This window comes from Melospiza melodia, chromosome 29, assembly GCF_035770615.1.
Source record: "Melospiza melodia melodia isolate bMelMel2 chromosome 29, bMelMel2.pri, whole genome shotgun sequence".
Classification (NCBI taxonomy): domain Eukaryota; kingdom Metazoa; phylum Chordata; class Aves; order Passeriformes; family Passerellidae; genus Melospiza; species Melospiza melodia.
In genome coordinates this window covers 3,220,401-3,235,231 of record NC_086222.1, presented here as the reverse complement: position 1 = coordinate 3,235,231, position 14,831 = coordinate 3,220,401, and positions in this window count along the sequence as shown.

Genomic DNA, 14,831 nt, shown 5'->3' with positions numbered 1-14,831 from the left:
AACCCAACCTGACACCCTGTGGGTCAGGCTGTTGGCAGCAGTGCCATTGGAATTGTGGCTCAGCCCTCCTGCAGTGTCAGGGCTGGTTCTGCTGGAGCAGGGATCCTGGAGAAAGGTGCAGTCTCTGCCTCTGAAGATCCAGGGGAAGAGGCAGCTGCTGTTCCTCTGGGGAATCCAGTGGAGAAGCTGAGCTGGTGTTCCAGAATCTCCAGATTATATCCAGGCAGGAATGCTTGGCTGGTGTTCCAGAATCTCCAGATTATATCCAGGCAGGAATGCTTGGCTGGTGTTCCAGAATCTCCAGATTATATCCAGGTAGGAATGTTTGGCTGGTGTTCCAGAATCTCCAGATTATATCCAGGCAGGAATGCTTGGCTGGTGTTCCAGAATCTCCAGATTATATCCAGGCAGGAATGCTTGGCTGGTGCTCCAGAATCTCCAGATTATATCCAGGTAGCAATGCTTGGCTCCTCCCCCGGGCTCACATCTTCCAATGGGATGCTGTAGTTCTTATCAGCCATGCAGTGACATTGAATAGTTGTTATCAGCAGGCTTTAAGGATGAGCTTTAAGGTCCCTTCCCACCCAAACCATGCTGGGATTCTCTGAAACAAAGCAAAGCAGAGCGGTGGGAAAAGAGCAAGGAAAAGAGAAGGATGTGCTGCCCATCCAGGCTCTCAGTGCCCTCAACGCCCAGCTGTCCTGACTCTCCACAGCTCCTGCTAAAGTTGTGGGGAAAGAAAGATGGAATTTTCACGTTTTCAGTGGGGAAAAAAAAGGATTTAGTGCACTGAAAATTGCTCACTAATGTGCTGCCTTTGGCACTCATCAGGCAAAGGGGAAACCTGGGCTCTGCTCCCTGCTCCTGTTTAAAAAATCAGCAATTAGAATGCACAATCAGCCCTCAAAGCTATAATCTCATTAAAAATAAGGACTGAAATTAAAGAATTCGCCAGTCCAAGGCTTCCTAGGGCCCCTGGGGGAAGCAGGAAGGGAGTACCTGCTGCAAGAGCTGCCTCTGCCAGGACATGGTTATTCATGCAAAGCAGGGCAGCATCGTGCAGGCTGGAATTCAGCGCTCAGACATTCCTGCAGCCTGGCTGGGGCTCAGATTTCCTGGAGGAAGGGAGGGAAGCAGAGCAGGCTGTCCCACATCTGAGGTGACCACACTGAGACACGGGAGGGAGAGGAGCTGCTCCCGTTGCCTCCTACTCCTCCCTCATCCTGCCAAACCCAGCCCTGAGAGCTGAGTTTCCATCAAATCCCAGCGTGGCTGGGCTTGGCTTAAAGCTCCCTTTAGAAATATTATAAATATTATAAATACTTATTTGAAATATTAGAAATAGAAATTAGAAATATTAGAAATAGAAATTAGAAATATTTTATTAGATTATTAGACATAAATTAGAATATTCTGTTAGAAATATTTCTGTCATATAAAAGGACACCTCCCACCATGCCAGGCTGCTCTAAGCCTGGCCCAGTGTGGCCTTGAGGATATCCAGGGATGGGGAGCTGTGCTCTGAGCAGTTCCCCAGTGAGTTTTCCACTCAGGAAAGAACAGTGCATCCTCCCTAAAGGTCTGGAGAGGAAGAGTCAGGTATGGCATAGCACCTTCACGGACAACATCTCCAATCCAGCTTTGAAATGGAACCCAGACCTGCAGCCTTGAGGACTTCCAGGGATGGGGAGCTGTGCTCTGAGCAGGTTCTCAGTGAATTCTCCACTCAGGAAAGAGCAGTGCACCCTCCCTAAAGGTCTGGAGAGGAAGAGTCAGGTATGGCACACCACCTTCATGGACATCTCATATCCAGCTGTCTTTGAAATGGAACCCAGAGCTCCCAGCTTCTCCCTGCAGCCTTGAGGACATCCAGGGACGGGCAGCTGTGCTCTGAGCAGGTTCTCAGTGAGTTTCTCAGTGAATTCTCCACTCAGGAATGAACCGAGCGTCCTCCGTACAGGTGTGGAGAGGAAGAGTCAGGTATGGCTGTAGGACAGCACCTTCATGGACAACATTTCATATTCAGCTTTGAAATGGAACCCAGAGCTCCCAGCTTCTCCCTGCAGCCCAGGACTGAAGGCAGGAGGGGCTCAGTGTTTCTTTGAGCCCCTGGCTGTGCTGCTGGCAGTGCTCTGCTCCTTTCCATCCCCATTTTCTGTTCCATTCGCTGCCTCCCTTCCCACCCTCCTGACACAATGGGCTCCTTCTGCTGTGAATCTCCCCTCAGACGCTGCTGGCTCCTCTCTCTGGGATGCCTTTCAGTGGGGAGAAGAGGGGAAATATTCCCTGTTCCCAGCGAGGAGCAGCACTGGCAGCCTGGGTTATTTTGTCGGACGTGTGGCTTTAAGTGACGCCTTTGCCATCTGTTCCGTCTGCTAATTATGAATGCAAAACAAGCGGAGCCCACAATTGCTTCATTTAGAATAAGAGAGATGGCAGTGACCAAAACAGTTTTATTTTGGTGTCAGATGCTCTTTTTATTCCTCCTGTCTCTTCCTAATCCAAAGCAGGGCTGGAGCTCTTCTCCCTCTCCCAGTTTGCAGCAGTGGGTGTTGCTCTGACAAACAGCACCAACTTCTGCGGGAGGGACAATCCCACAAGAGCAAGGAAAGAGAAGAAAAAAACTTCATTTTCAAGTGATTCCAGCTTTTCTGTTTTCAATTCAGCTGTGCTGCTCTCAGAGCTGCAGAGAGACAATCAGGGTACCTGCAGAGAATTTGCCAGCAGTGTGTGAAGCCTTTCTACCCCTGGTTCCTCTCACCACGGAAGTTTTGCAGCCAGGATGGGACAGAATGGGGGCAAGGAATGATGCTCTCTGCTGGGACTGTGTCTAGGAACCCAGAACAATCCCACAAGAGCAAGGAAAGAGAAGAAAAAAATCTTAATTTCCAACTGATTCCAGTTTTTCTGGTTTCAATTCAATTGTGCTGCTCTCAGAGCTGCAGAGAGACAATCAGGGCACCTGCAGAGGGTTTGCCAGCAGAGTGTGAAATATTCCATTTCTCCTCCCCACAGAAGAGCTTTGCAGCCAGGATGGGGGCAAGGAATGATGCTCTCTGCTGGGGCAGTGTCCAGCAGCCCAGGAAATGTGGTTTTTTCTCTTTTTGGTTGTGAGTGAATCATCCCAAGGTTGGTGACCCGTCTCCTTTGGTGGCTGGGCTGTAAGGAACGCTCTCATTGGTGCTGTCAGCTCTTTCACATTCCCAAAATTGCTGCTGGCTTACTCCAAACCATGAGGAATCATGGAGGAACCCCTGGCAGCACAGATTGATGTGACCATTGGGAAAATGGACACTCTCCTTCTCCTCCTTATTTCCCTACCCAGCCATCACTCTTGCTGTGATAACCAACACAGATTTAATTAATTGTATTTTTTGGCTGCCTCTGTGTGGAAGGGCACTGGGCTGGTTTTATGCCTCCTAAAGCCATGTTCTGGATAGTAAAAGATCTCCCTCTTTCCTCCCCAAAAATCTCCATGAAAACTTCAAGATTATTTAAAGTCTTTAATTAAAAAAAAAACAAAAACAAAACAACAAACATACAAACAAAAAACCTTAACTCTTATCGACAATAGAAGATCTCCCTCTTTCCTCCCCACAAATCTCCATGAAAAATTAAAGATTATTTAAAATCTTTAATTAAAAAAAAAACAAAAACCATAAAAATTTAACTATTATAGACAATAGAAGATCTCCCTCTTTCCTCCCCAAAAATCTCCATGAAAGCTTAAAGATTATTTCAAATCTTTAATAAAAATAAAACCAAAACCACAAAAAACTTAAATGTTATGGACAATAGAAGATCTCCCTCTTTCCTCTCCATGAAAACTTAAAAATTATTTAAAATCTTTAATAATTAATTTTAAAATTATTTAAAATTAGTTATTCTCACTGCCATTGAGTTTTCCTAAATTCCCATTCAATTTTTTTTCCCCCAGTTGGAAAGGAATGGCAAGGGACACTCTGCCAGTGAGGAACTGTGTCTGAAAAATTCTCCCTCCCCATTTCCAGCTCCCAGCAAAGGCAGAAATACACGGAAGGCTCTGCCAGGAAATGCCCAAATCTGAGATTAAACCCAGCAAGGGCTGAGATCCCAAATCTGAGCAGCCAGATCAGGATCTGGAGCCACCCCTGCTGTAAAAAAGGATGGGAAATGATTCAGGAGCTTCCATCACGAGGGTTAAAGGTTCTGTTGGTGTCCCAGGCCTGAGGGATGATGTTGTGGTTCAAACATTTGGGCTGGAACCAAGAGATGTGAGAGAAATTCCAGGCTCTGGTGGTCACTTCCTCTGTCAGCTCCTGGAAATCTCTGCTGCTCCCTCTGCTCCCATCCTGTGACCACTTCAGCAGGGAATGGAACTGATCATCCAGGGAATTTTCTGAAATCCTTCAGTAGGGAATGGAATTGATAATCCAGGGAATTTTCTGGAATCCTTCAGCAGGGAATGGAACTGATAATCCAGGGAATTTTCTGAAAGAATTGAATTGATAATCCAGGGAATTTTCTGAAATCCTTCAGCAGGGAATTGAACTGATAATCCAGGGAATTTTCTGAAATCCTTCAGTAGGGAATGGAACTGATAATCCAGGGAATTTTCTGAAATCCTTCAGCAGGGAATGGAACTGGTAATTCAGGGAATTCTTTTCTGGCATTTGTCAACTCTGTGGATGCTTCCAAACAAGAATAATATCTAAAAATATTTTTAGATATTATTATTTCCTATATATATTTTAGATATTATTGTTTCCTAGATATTAGTATTTCCTAGATATTATTTTTCCTAGCTAACTTGGGATTTCTTTTCCTTTCAGGCAGGTATTTGCTGGAAGGGGAAGCAACTCTCAGCACCCCCTGCAAGGATTTTATCTCTCTTTTAAATTCCCCAGTTCAAATCAGGGGTAATGACACTTGTAACGATGATAAAATGGAGTGTGGCTGCACGGAGCAGCATTTAAAAATAATGATACACCTCTAAGTAGGTCTTTTAAAAGGAAATCTTCAATAGCTCCAGGGAAACAGATGCACTGGGGGACTTGGGGATAAAAATAGTGGCTCCCAATTGGCAACCAAAACAGAAACGCAGCCCCGCTCAGGCAAGAGCAGCAGCAGAAATTCCTCTGAGAACCTCAGGGCCCCCAGAGTGGGAAGGTGTGAGAAGCACCTGGTGCTGCACCTGCAGGGGGGTTTAGCATCTTTTTGCCTCTCCTGCTTTTCACCAGAGAATCATGGGGTGGTTTGGGTGGGAAGGACCTTAAAGATCATCCAGTTCCAGCCTGACACCTTCCACCACCCCAGGGTGCTCCAACCTGGCCCTGGCACTCGCTTATCTAGGAAAACTAATATCTAGGAAGTAATAATATCTAAAAATAAAGCTAAATGAAGCTAAACCCCGGGGTTTAGCATCTTTTTGCCTCTCCTGCTTTTCACCACAGAATCATGGAGTGGGTTGGGTGGGAAGGACGTTAAAGCTCAGCCAGTTCCACCCCGACACCTTCCACCATCCCAGGGTGCTCCAGCCTGGCCCTGGCACTCGGTTATCTAGGAAAAAAATAATATCTAGGTAGTAATAATGTCTAAAAATAAAGCTAAACCCCGGGGTTTAGCATCTTTTTGCCTCTCCTGCTTTTCACCAGAGAATCATGGGGTGGTTTGGGTGGGAAGGATGCTAAAGATCATCCAGTTCCACCCTGACACCTTCCACCACCCCAGGGTGCTCCAGGCCTTGGGCGCTGCCAGGGATCCAGGATCTGGCAGCTCGGTTATCTAGGAAAAAAATAATATCTAGGTAGTAATAATATCTAAAAATAAAGCTAAATAAAGCTAAACCCCAGGGTTTAGCATCTTTTTTACTCTCCTGCTTTTCACCACAGAATCATGGAGTGGTTTGGGTGGGAAGGACCTTAAAGCTCAGCCAGTTCCACCCGGACACCTTCTACCACCCCAGGGTGCTCCAGCCTGGCCCTGCCACTCGGTTATCTAGGAAAAATAATATCTAGGAAGTAATAATGTCTAAAAATAAAGCTAAATAAAGCTAAACCCCGGGGTTTAGCATCTTTTTGCCTCTCCTGCTTTTCACTCCAGAAACATGGGGTGGTTTGGGTGGGAAGGATGTTAAAGCTCAGCCAGTTCCTCCCTGACACCTTCCACCACCCCAGGCTGCTCCAGCCTGGCCCTGGCACTCGGTTATATAGTAAAAAATAATATCTAGGAAATAATAATATCTAAAAATATCTAGGAAATAATAAAACTGTTTGGAAGCACCCACAGAGTAGATAAATCCCCAGAAAAGAAGGAGAAAACCCCACTTCAGTGTTCCTATGATGTGGTGAAAATGCAGCTCAGGTCATTTAATTTACCTGCGCCAGGGCCTGCCCACCCTCCCAGCGGAGAATTCCCTCCCAATATCCCAACCAAACCTCCTCTCTGTCAGCTGAGAGTGATTTTTTCTTGCTGTTTCTCAGCTTTCCCTCCATAGTGGTGCCTTTCACCACCAAATCAGGAGCTTTGCCCAGGGTTCATTTTTTGGGGCAAAATCATTTTTCCGGTTTGGAGGTTTGTGCTTTGCAGGGTGAGGTTTCACAGGAGAGCTGCAGGTGGCTGCCCAGGGGCAAAGGCAGGGGATGTTCCCTGCTCTGCTCAGGTACCAATTCCACTGATTTTAAGTTAAAATAACTGGGATTTCATGGACGCGAGGAGATGTGGCTTGATCCCTTCTGCTGGCTCTGCTGTGGAAGTGGAAACCTCCTTCAACACCCTCTTAAACCTCATTCCAGCTGTTTGTCCTTCCTCAGCCCCAGCAACCCCTCAAAGCTCATTCCAGCTGTTTCTTGATGTGGGGGCCTCAAGGCAGGCACCCCAACCCCACATTTTTGGAGCACCCTTAATTAATTTTGTGCCTCCAAAGCTGTATTTAGTGAGTCATGGTCATTGAAATCTCCTTAATAGGACATTTTTGGGTTTGGGACAGAAACATCAACCTGTACAAAAGCAAGCTGAGGAGAGGGGAATGTTTATTTTGTGTGCTTTTGTTTAACTCAGAGAAACAGAATCCTGGTTTTGTGATGATTTCTGCTTTTAGGGCAAAAGCCAAATCTCAAATGAACAGTTTTAATGTGTTGGTTTGGTGTTTTTCTTTCAGGTGGGTTCTCCCAAATGAAGACAACCAGCCAGGTGAGTCAAATGTTGATATCTATCTAAACTCATGGAGTGACATGGACAGGGAAACCCCTGAGGCTGAGCACAAGGAATTCCCTCTCCTGTGCTTTTGGGTAGAAAACAAAGTTTTGGCGAACTTTGGGTTCCTGTTATGGGATTTGCTGCCTTCGGGACAATCCCTGACTCAGAGAATCCCTGATTTGATGGGATTTAAATCCCACCTCATCCCTGCCATGGGAAGAATTTTCCTTGGGATCTGCAAGTCCTCCTGAATGCTGACTGCTCCAAGGCACAGCCCATGAAATCGGCTTTTCCTACGTGTGCTGCTGCTGGTTTTGTGGATTCCTGCGTTCCTCGTGTGAGGATGGAAATCCTCATCTCCCCCAGAGCAGGGCACAAAAGGAGCAGGGAAAGCAGGTGCTGAACGATCCCTCTGAGAGGGTTTGAGATGGGCAAGAGAGGGAGGGAAGGCTTGAAGAAAGAGATGGATTTCCTGCATCCAAATTAAGGAACAGCAAAGAAAAAAACCAAAAAAAAAACAGAAAAGAAAACCCCACCAAGTTTGATTTAAACCAAGTTTAATTTAAACCAAGTTTAATCCTGTCCCAGACAAGGTCAGCAGGCACCACGCACAAATAGCTCAGCCTTTGATTTGATCTGTCCCTTCCTAAAAGTGGAAGGTGAAAATATTGCACCCAGTGCGTGCTTTGGGAACAGGCAGCGGGGTGGGGGGAAACCGAAGGGAAGAGGGAAATGAAATGTTGTTTATTGTGGATATATGACCCCAGCGTGCTGGGAGAACGAGCCCCAGCGTCGGACACGGTTGGATCTGGCAGGGATTCAGACATCTGCCAGGGAGAGGGGATTTTGTGGGGAGAATTGGGAGAGGAGAGGGAGGGAGGGACGGGGCTCGGCGTCAGCCCGGGGAGCGCTTCCTCTTTAAAAGCGCCCGCCCGAGCCGGGGCGCCCGGGTTTGGTACCCAGCGGCCGGGTCCCCGCCCCCGGCAGCCTTCGGCTTGGGGAGTTTGAAAGATGATCCAGAGCCCTGCTCTGCCCTGCCGTGCCGTGCCGTGCCGTGCCGTGCTGTGCTAGTTTGGGCTGGGCTGTGCAGTGCTATGCCATGCCGTGCCGTGCCGTGCTCTGCTGAGCCGTGCCGTGCCGTGCTGTGCTAGTTTGGGCTGGGCTGAGCTGTGTCGTGCCGTGCTCTGCCGTGCCGTGCCGTGCTATGCTGTGCCATGCTGTGCTCTGCTGTGCAGTGCAGTGCTGTGCAGTGCTATGCCGTGCAGTGCTGTGCCGTGCCATGCTGTGCTGTGCTCTGCTGTGCTGAGCCGTGCTATGCCGTGCCGTGCCATGCTGTGCTGTTTTGCTCTGCCGTGCCGTGCCGTGCTATGCCATACTGTGCCGTGCCGTGCCGTGCCGTGCCATGCTATGCCATGCTGTGCTGTTTTGCTCTGCCGTGCCGTGCCGTGCTATGCCATACTGTGCCGTGCCGTGCCGTGCTATGCCATACTGTGCCGTGCCGTGCCGTGCCGTGCTATGCCATGCTGTGCTGTTTTGCCCTGCCGTGCCGTGCCATGCTGTGCTGTGTTTTGCCCTGCCGTGCCGTGCCGTGCCATGCTGTGCTGTGTTTTGCCCTGCCGTGCCGTGCCGTGCCGTGCCAGCGGCCCCGTTTAAAGCCAGGCTGAATGCAGCGCGTTGGTGCAATGGTGCCGCAGTGCTGCGTGATCGGAATGCCAGATGCAACACGGGGGGAAAGGCCACAAATGTGCCTGCATTCCCAGTTTACACAAGTCTCCTTAGCAACTTGTCTGATTATTTAATTTTTTTTCCCCCGTTTTTTAAATTTTTTTTTCCCATACATGTTGTCCCAAATCTCCAGCGAATAAAGCATTCCCCGAGGGTTTTTTTTTCCTCAGTGTTGTTTTGCCTTTTCCTTTTGTTAAATTAGTGAATTAATTTTAATTTTATTTTTTTCCCCCCGCTCTGTACCCTCGGCAGAGGGGCGGGGGGTGGGGGCACCGGGACAGTTTTCATTGTGACTTGCCCAGAGTTGGTTCCTTTCCAGTTGTTCACATCTCAGCATGTGGAATTATTGTGCTTTCTCCCCATTTGCCACAGAATTGGCACCAGCCTGACATTGTTACTCACTGGAATTGTATTTGCAGCCGGGCTGATTTTCTTTTAATATTTTTTTTCTTCTTTTTTATTTATTTATTTTAATCACCCACATTTATTTATTTTTTTTTTGTTTTTCATTTCACAACAACCCCTTTGATTTTCCAAACAATGTATTTAACAGTCTGTAAAATGGAGGAGAGGAGGAAAAAAAACCCAATTCCTGAATCCCATATTCCCCTCCCCGTGCCATTTTTTTTAGTTGCCTCCTGAAGAACCCCCTCCCTCCCCATAGCAGGGAGTGGCCTTTTAGTGATCAAGGTACGTTGGATTATTTTTATTTTTTTTCCCCAGTTTCTGTGATACTTTATTAATAGCATGGGGCAAGAGAGAGGCTGAAGGGTGGGGAGAGCAGGGGAGGAGGGTGGAGAAAAGCAGAGTTCTCCTCCAAGCCCTGTACCTTGAAATAACTCAAGGGGAAAAAGAGTTGCAGCCTCGCTTGAGTTGCTTCAAAAATCTTCCTGGGTGCTTTTACTTTTCCTTTTCCTCCTATTTTTTTTATTATTTATTTCCAAGGGGAGGGGGTAGAAAAAAGAAAAAAAAAATAAATAGAAGAAACTGAGCCAAAAAACATTTTGAAGGCTTGATCTTGGCTTCTATACAAACAGATGTTGCCTGTCATTCCGTTGTTAAGCAGGCAGCAGATCGGAGCAAGCAGCAGCAGTTTAGGGGGAACTGCAGCAGAACTGCAAAGTGGGAGATACAGAAATATAGAAATATATTTTTATTTTCTTTTTTTTCCTTTTTTTTTTTTTTTTTTTTCTTCTCCACATCAATATGTTTCCCTTGGAATTACCTCTAATTACAGCACATCTCTCTTCAATTTTTTTTTTTTAATTCAATTCTTTTTTTTTTTTGTCATGGGCAAAACAACCCCAAAACCAAATGGAAAAGCAGTAGGAGCTCCCACCCAAATTTTACCGATGCATCTATTTTTTTAAGGCTGGTTTTGAGGGATTTTTTTGGTTGTTCTTTCTCACACGTGTAGGGAAGGGGGTTCTGTAGGAAATGCTTTGGCATTCTCGGTAAGTGAACGTTTGCCATCGCTCAGGTCAGGGATTTCGGGGATTTTGGGGTTTTCCTTGCTGCCAGCCCTGCTCCTGGTGCTGGAGGTGCAGCTGGGGAGCTCCAAGGCCTTTCTGTCTCCTCTCCAAGTTTTGGGAAGGCTGCAGGACCAGAACCTCGCTGTTTGTCCTGCAGAAATTCTCCCGGAGCTCCTTTGTGCTCTGCCCATGGATTTTATCCCTCATCCTTTTGATGCTCTCAGATTTTTTATTCCCCACTCCCTTTTTCACTTCTCCCCTCTGATTGAATCTCTGCCTGGCTGGGAGGAGAGAGGAAACAGCAAAACTCAAACTCAGCAGGCTTTGAGCCGAAGGAGTTAAAAGTTTCTTGGCACCAGAGCAGCAGTTTAGCAACAGATCAGTTCATTTAAATGAAAGAAATCACAGCCCCAGCCATCTGATTTTGAAATTTCACATCTTCTGCTTCCACTTTAGAACAAAGCTTCTGTTTTTTCCTTTCCCCCTTTTATTAATCCACACTGCTTTTGTTCTAGACTCGGTGGGTTTGCACAGAAACTCGGGATCAGGCTGGGTTTTCCCTTGAAATGTGAAATTTTGGGGGTGCCTCCATCATCTCCTGCACGCCCAGCAGCTGCTGGCAGGGCTGTTTGCACCTCACTCTTTGTGAGACGGGAACAGCTCCCATTTTTGGGGATAAAGGAACCTCAGCATTGGGGAAAGGAGCTGGGAGCAGCAGGGAACCGAGCGGGGATTTTCCCTGCCCGCATCTGGAGTTTGGGACTCAGGATTTTCCCTTTAAATGTGAAATTGGAGGTGCCTCCATTATCCTGAAACAGCTGCTGGCAGGGCTGGGAACAGCTCCCATTTTTTGGGATAAAGGAACTTCAGCACTGGGAAAAGGAGCTGTGTCCAACAGGGAACTGAGGAACCGAGCGGGGATTTTCCCTGCCAACATCTGGAGTTCGGGAATCAAGATTTTCCCTTTAAATGCGAAATTATGGGGCTGCCTCCATCATCCTGCACACCCAGGAGCTGCTGGCAGGGCTGGGAACAGCTCCCATTTTTGGGATAAAGGCATCTCAGCACTGGGAAAAGGAGCTGTGTCCAATAGGAACCGAGTGGGGATTTTCCCTGCCCACATCTGGAGTTTGGGACTCAGGATTTTCCCTTTAAATATGAAATTATGGGGCTCAGGCTGGATTTTCCCTCTAAATATGAAATTATCCTGCAACAGCTGGATATATGGAGCTGGGAAAAGGAGCTGTGTCCAACAGGGAACTGAGGAACTGAGCGGGGATTTTCCCTGCCCACATCTGGATTTTGTGTCCCTCCAACATCTGCAGCACCAAGTGGTGGCTCAGGGTTCCATTATCCTACACTTCATGGTGTACACAGAGCATAACCCCCATCATGGTTTTAATATTCTGGCCCAAAAGGATCACAAACAACTTTTTTTGCTGCTGTTTGTTCATTTAAATGCGCTCGAGCCTTGGCACTGGTCCTGGGAGTTTTGTTTTGTTTCTACGTCAAGGAAAGTGAAATAAATCAGCTCCATGGTGGTGAAGTTGGGGATATAAAAAATAATTATGATTAAAAAAAATTTTTAAATTTTAATCAATTTAAAAAAAAAATTAAAAATGTAATAAAGAAAAAAAAGCAGGAAAAAAGGGAAAAAAATTTAAAAATTATCTATTGATAAATCATTAAAAAAAAATTAAATTAAATTCAGTGGCTTACGCTGAAGGAATGCGTTTGGAAGGAGTTGGGACCAAGAGGTTTTCCATGCAGCTTCTTCCCAGTGGCATTGCATCCAAGGAAGGCCAGGATGTTTGGGAATGGGTGAAAACTATCATGGAAAAAGGGGGGAATCCTTGTGTCAGGAGGCTGCTCCCCAATCCCACCACCCCTGCACCCCTGGATGGAAGCTCAGCGGGGAGGAGCAGCCTGGAGCGGGTGAGAAATCGAGGTGCTGGTGCTCAGAGAGGGGAGAGGAACCAACCTCCACCTCTGCCGTGGCTGCTCGTGCCTCTGGCTGGTTTTGGGTTTTGTTCTGGCCAGCACCGGGAGCCGGCCCGTCCCCCTCGATATTGGGAATATTTCTGTGGGTGTCGTTGTGGTTGCATCACAGAGCTCTCCTTCCTCATCTCCGTTCTTGTGCAAAATTCAAATAGTTCCCCCCCTCCCCGACAGCAGCTGTGCATGGGGTTTGTTGGGGTTTTTTTGTTTTTTTTATTTTTTTTTTTCAGTTTTTTTTTTTTTTTAAGTCGTTCTTTAACGTTGCGAAAGGAACAATAAAATGAAAGGCAAAACCGGCATCTTAAAACTTGGCAAGTGAAAGCAGCTTGGACTGGCAGCCAAGAATCCTGCTGTGGTGCAAAAAGAATAGCATCCACGGAGCCACCACAACCCGGGGCTTCTCCTCTTTTCACAACCGCGCCGGCACCGAGAAATAATTATTCCTTGTATCAGTGTTAAAAGAGTCAACAAGCTTCAAAAAGCTTGCTTGGGGAACCTCCTCCAAAGCAGGTAACGATGCTCCTCTTTGATTCTGCTTGGCTCCAGCTGGAATTTTGGGGTGAGGATCTGCAGAGGAGAGCTAATCACTTGCAGGAGTTGGTGCGCGTCGCTGACCGCCAGGGAAGGCGTTCGCCTCGTCCTCGCTCCTTTCTTTTCCTGAATGGATTTGGTGGGAACAGAACTGGCAAACTTCTGGAGTGCTTGTGTTCCCAGGAATGTTTTGTTTCCATGCGGGAGCGGGGGGGTTGAGCCAAGGTGGAAGACGGGAAAAGAATAGTCCAAAAAAACAATTTAAAAGTGAGGATGTTGGGAGGTGGGGAGGCGTTTCTCTCGTGAGGAGCTTGGCTGTTCTTTTTTTTTTTTTGCTCCTAAAAGCCGTAGCCTCTGGGTGTAGGAAAACAGCATCCATTCCTTGAAAATATGCCATGAAAATATCCATAAATATTTTGTCTTCCAGAATACGTTCCCGAGGAGTTGGGCCTAGCAATATGGCAGCGCACGTTCCATAGGAAACCCTGCAGAATGCTGCTGCTGCTGCTGCTGAGGTAATTTGGGATTCTCAGTCAGTATCTCCCTTTCCCTTCTCATTCCTTAAAATTGTTTCAAGCACAGAAATCCTTAAAAAGTTGCTTTTTGAAGCTAGGATAAACTGCATGTGTGTGTATATGTAAATATATATATATATATTTATAGGCCTAAATACTTTGGGGTTAAAACTGGGGAGAAAAGAATGGGAATTATTTCACAGTTGTGTTTCTGATTTGCCTGAGTTTCGGGGCAGAAGGACGAAATGGCTGCAAACAGCTTTTTGCTCAGGCACACAATGCATTCCGTGGTGATCGATTTCCCTGGACAGGGCTTTTCTGCTTTGTGGTTTGCAAGAAAACCACCCACAGACCAAACCCTCAGTGTTAGATCTTTAGGGATTTTATTTCTCCATATTTCCATCTATATTCCTTTGGATATAAATCTCTAAAATACCAGCTTTGTATTGGGTTATTACTGACAAAAATATTCTGTATTTTTGGCTGTCCCATGTAGCAGAGCCTTGTTGATCCTGTGATCACTGATATTGTAAAATTAATAATGAAGCAAAGTGTGCTCAGTGTAAGGATCTGAGAAACCTAAATAAAAATCCCTTAACGTGCAGGTTGAAACTTTTTATTTGTAATCTCAGCATTCGAGGCAAACTCAGGCTGGTGCTGATTGATTTGTTTGCCTCTGATGGATTTTCTGCCACTGTGTGTGTGTTCATCAGGTTTGCACAAGGTGCAATAGCTCTGGGATTAATCAACGGGGGGAAACATTCCCAACCTCACATCTTGGCAGATCCATGGCTGTCTTTCAATCCCCCTGAATATATTGGATACATATTGAAAAAGCAGCTCTCATTAAGAAAAAAATAATTAAAAATCAGTATTTTTCAACAAACAAAAGTGTTGCTTTGCTGCTGCATTTCTCACTTTGCTTCCTTAGATCTTGTCCATGGGTTTGTTTTCCAAAAGGAGCGGGTTGGTTGCTGGATATTTGTAATTTACAGCCCCCAGGTGCCATGGAATGCCACCCCTGTGCCCCATTCCTCCAGGGCTCAGGAATTCAGGGCAGCACAACCAAATTTACGGTGGGAATTTCTCTGGAGCTTTCCCAGGGATGCCTCTTGCTGCTTTTTCCCCCTTTTCTCCCTTTTTTTCCTCTGCTGATGGATCCCAGCTCTCCCTGTTCCCTTTTGTGCTGGGAAAGCCAATCAGGTGGGGAGTGGGAGGCGCACAGGAATAGGGTGGGTTTTCCCAACAAATCCCAGATTTCCTGGAGCATGTGCAGGGCTCCTCGAAGGTCTGGCTCTGGGCAGAGCTGGGGACATGAATCCCGTGCAAAAACCACCCAAATTTTACAGTTTGGGTTTTTAAATGGATTTAACATATCCCAGGGAAAGGAAATTAGCCCAGGAATTAATGGGAA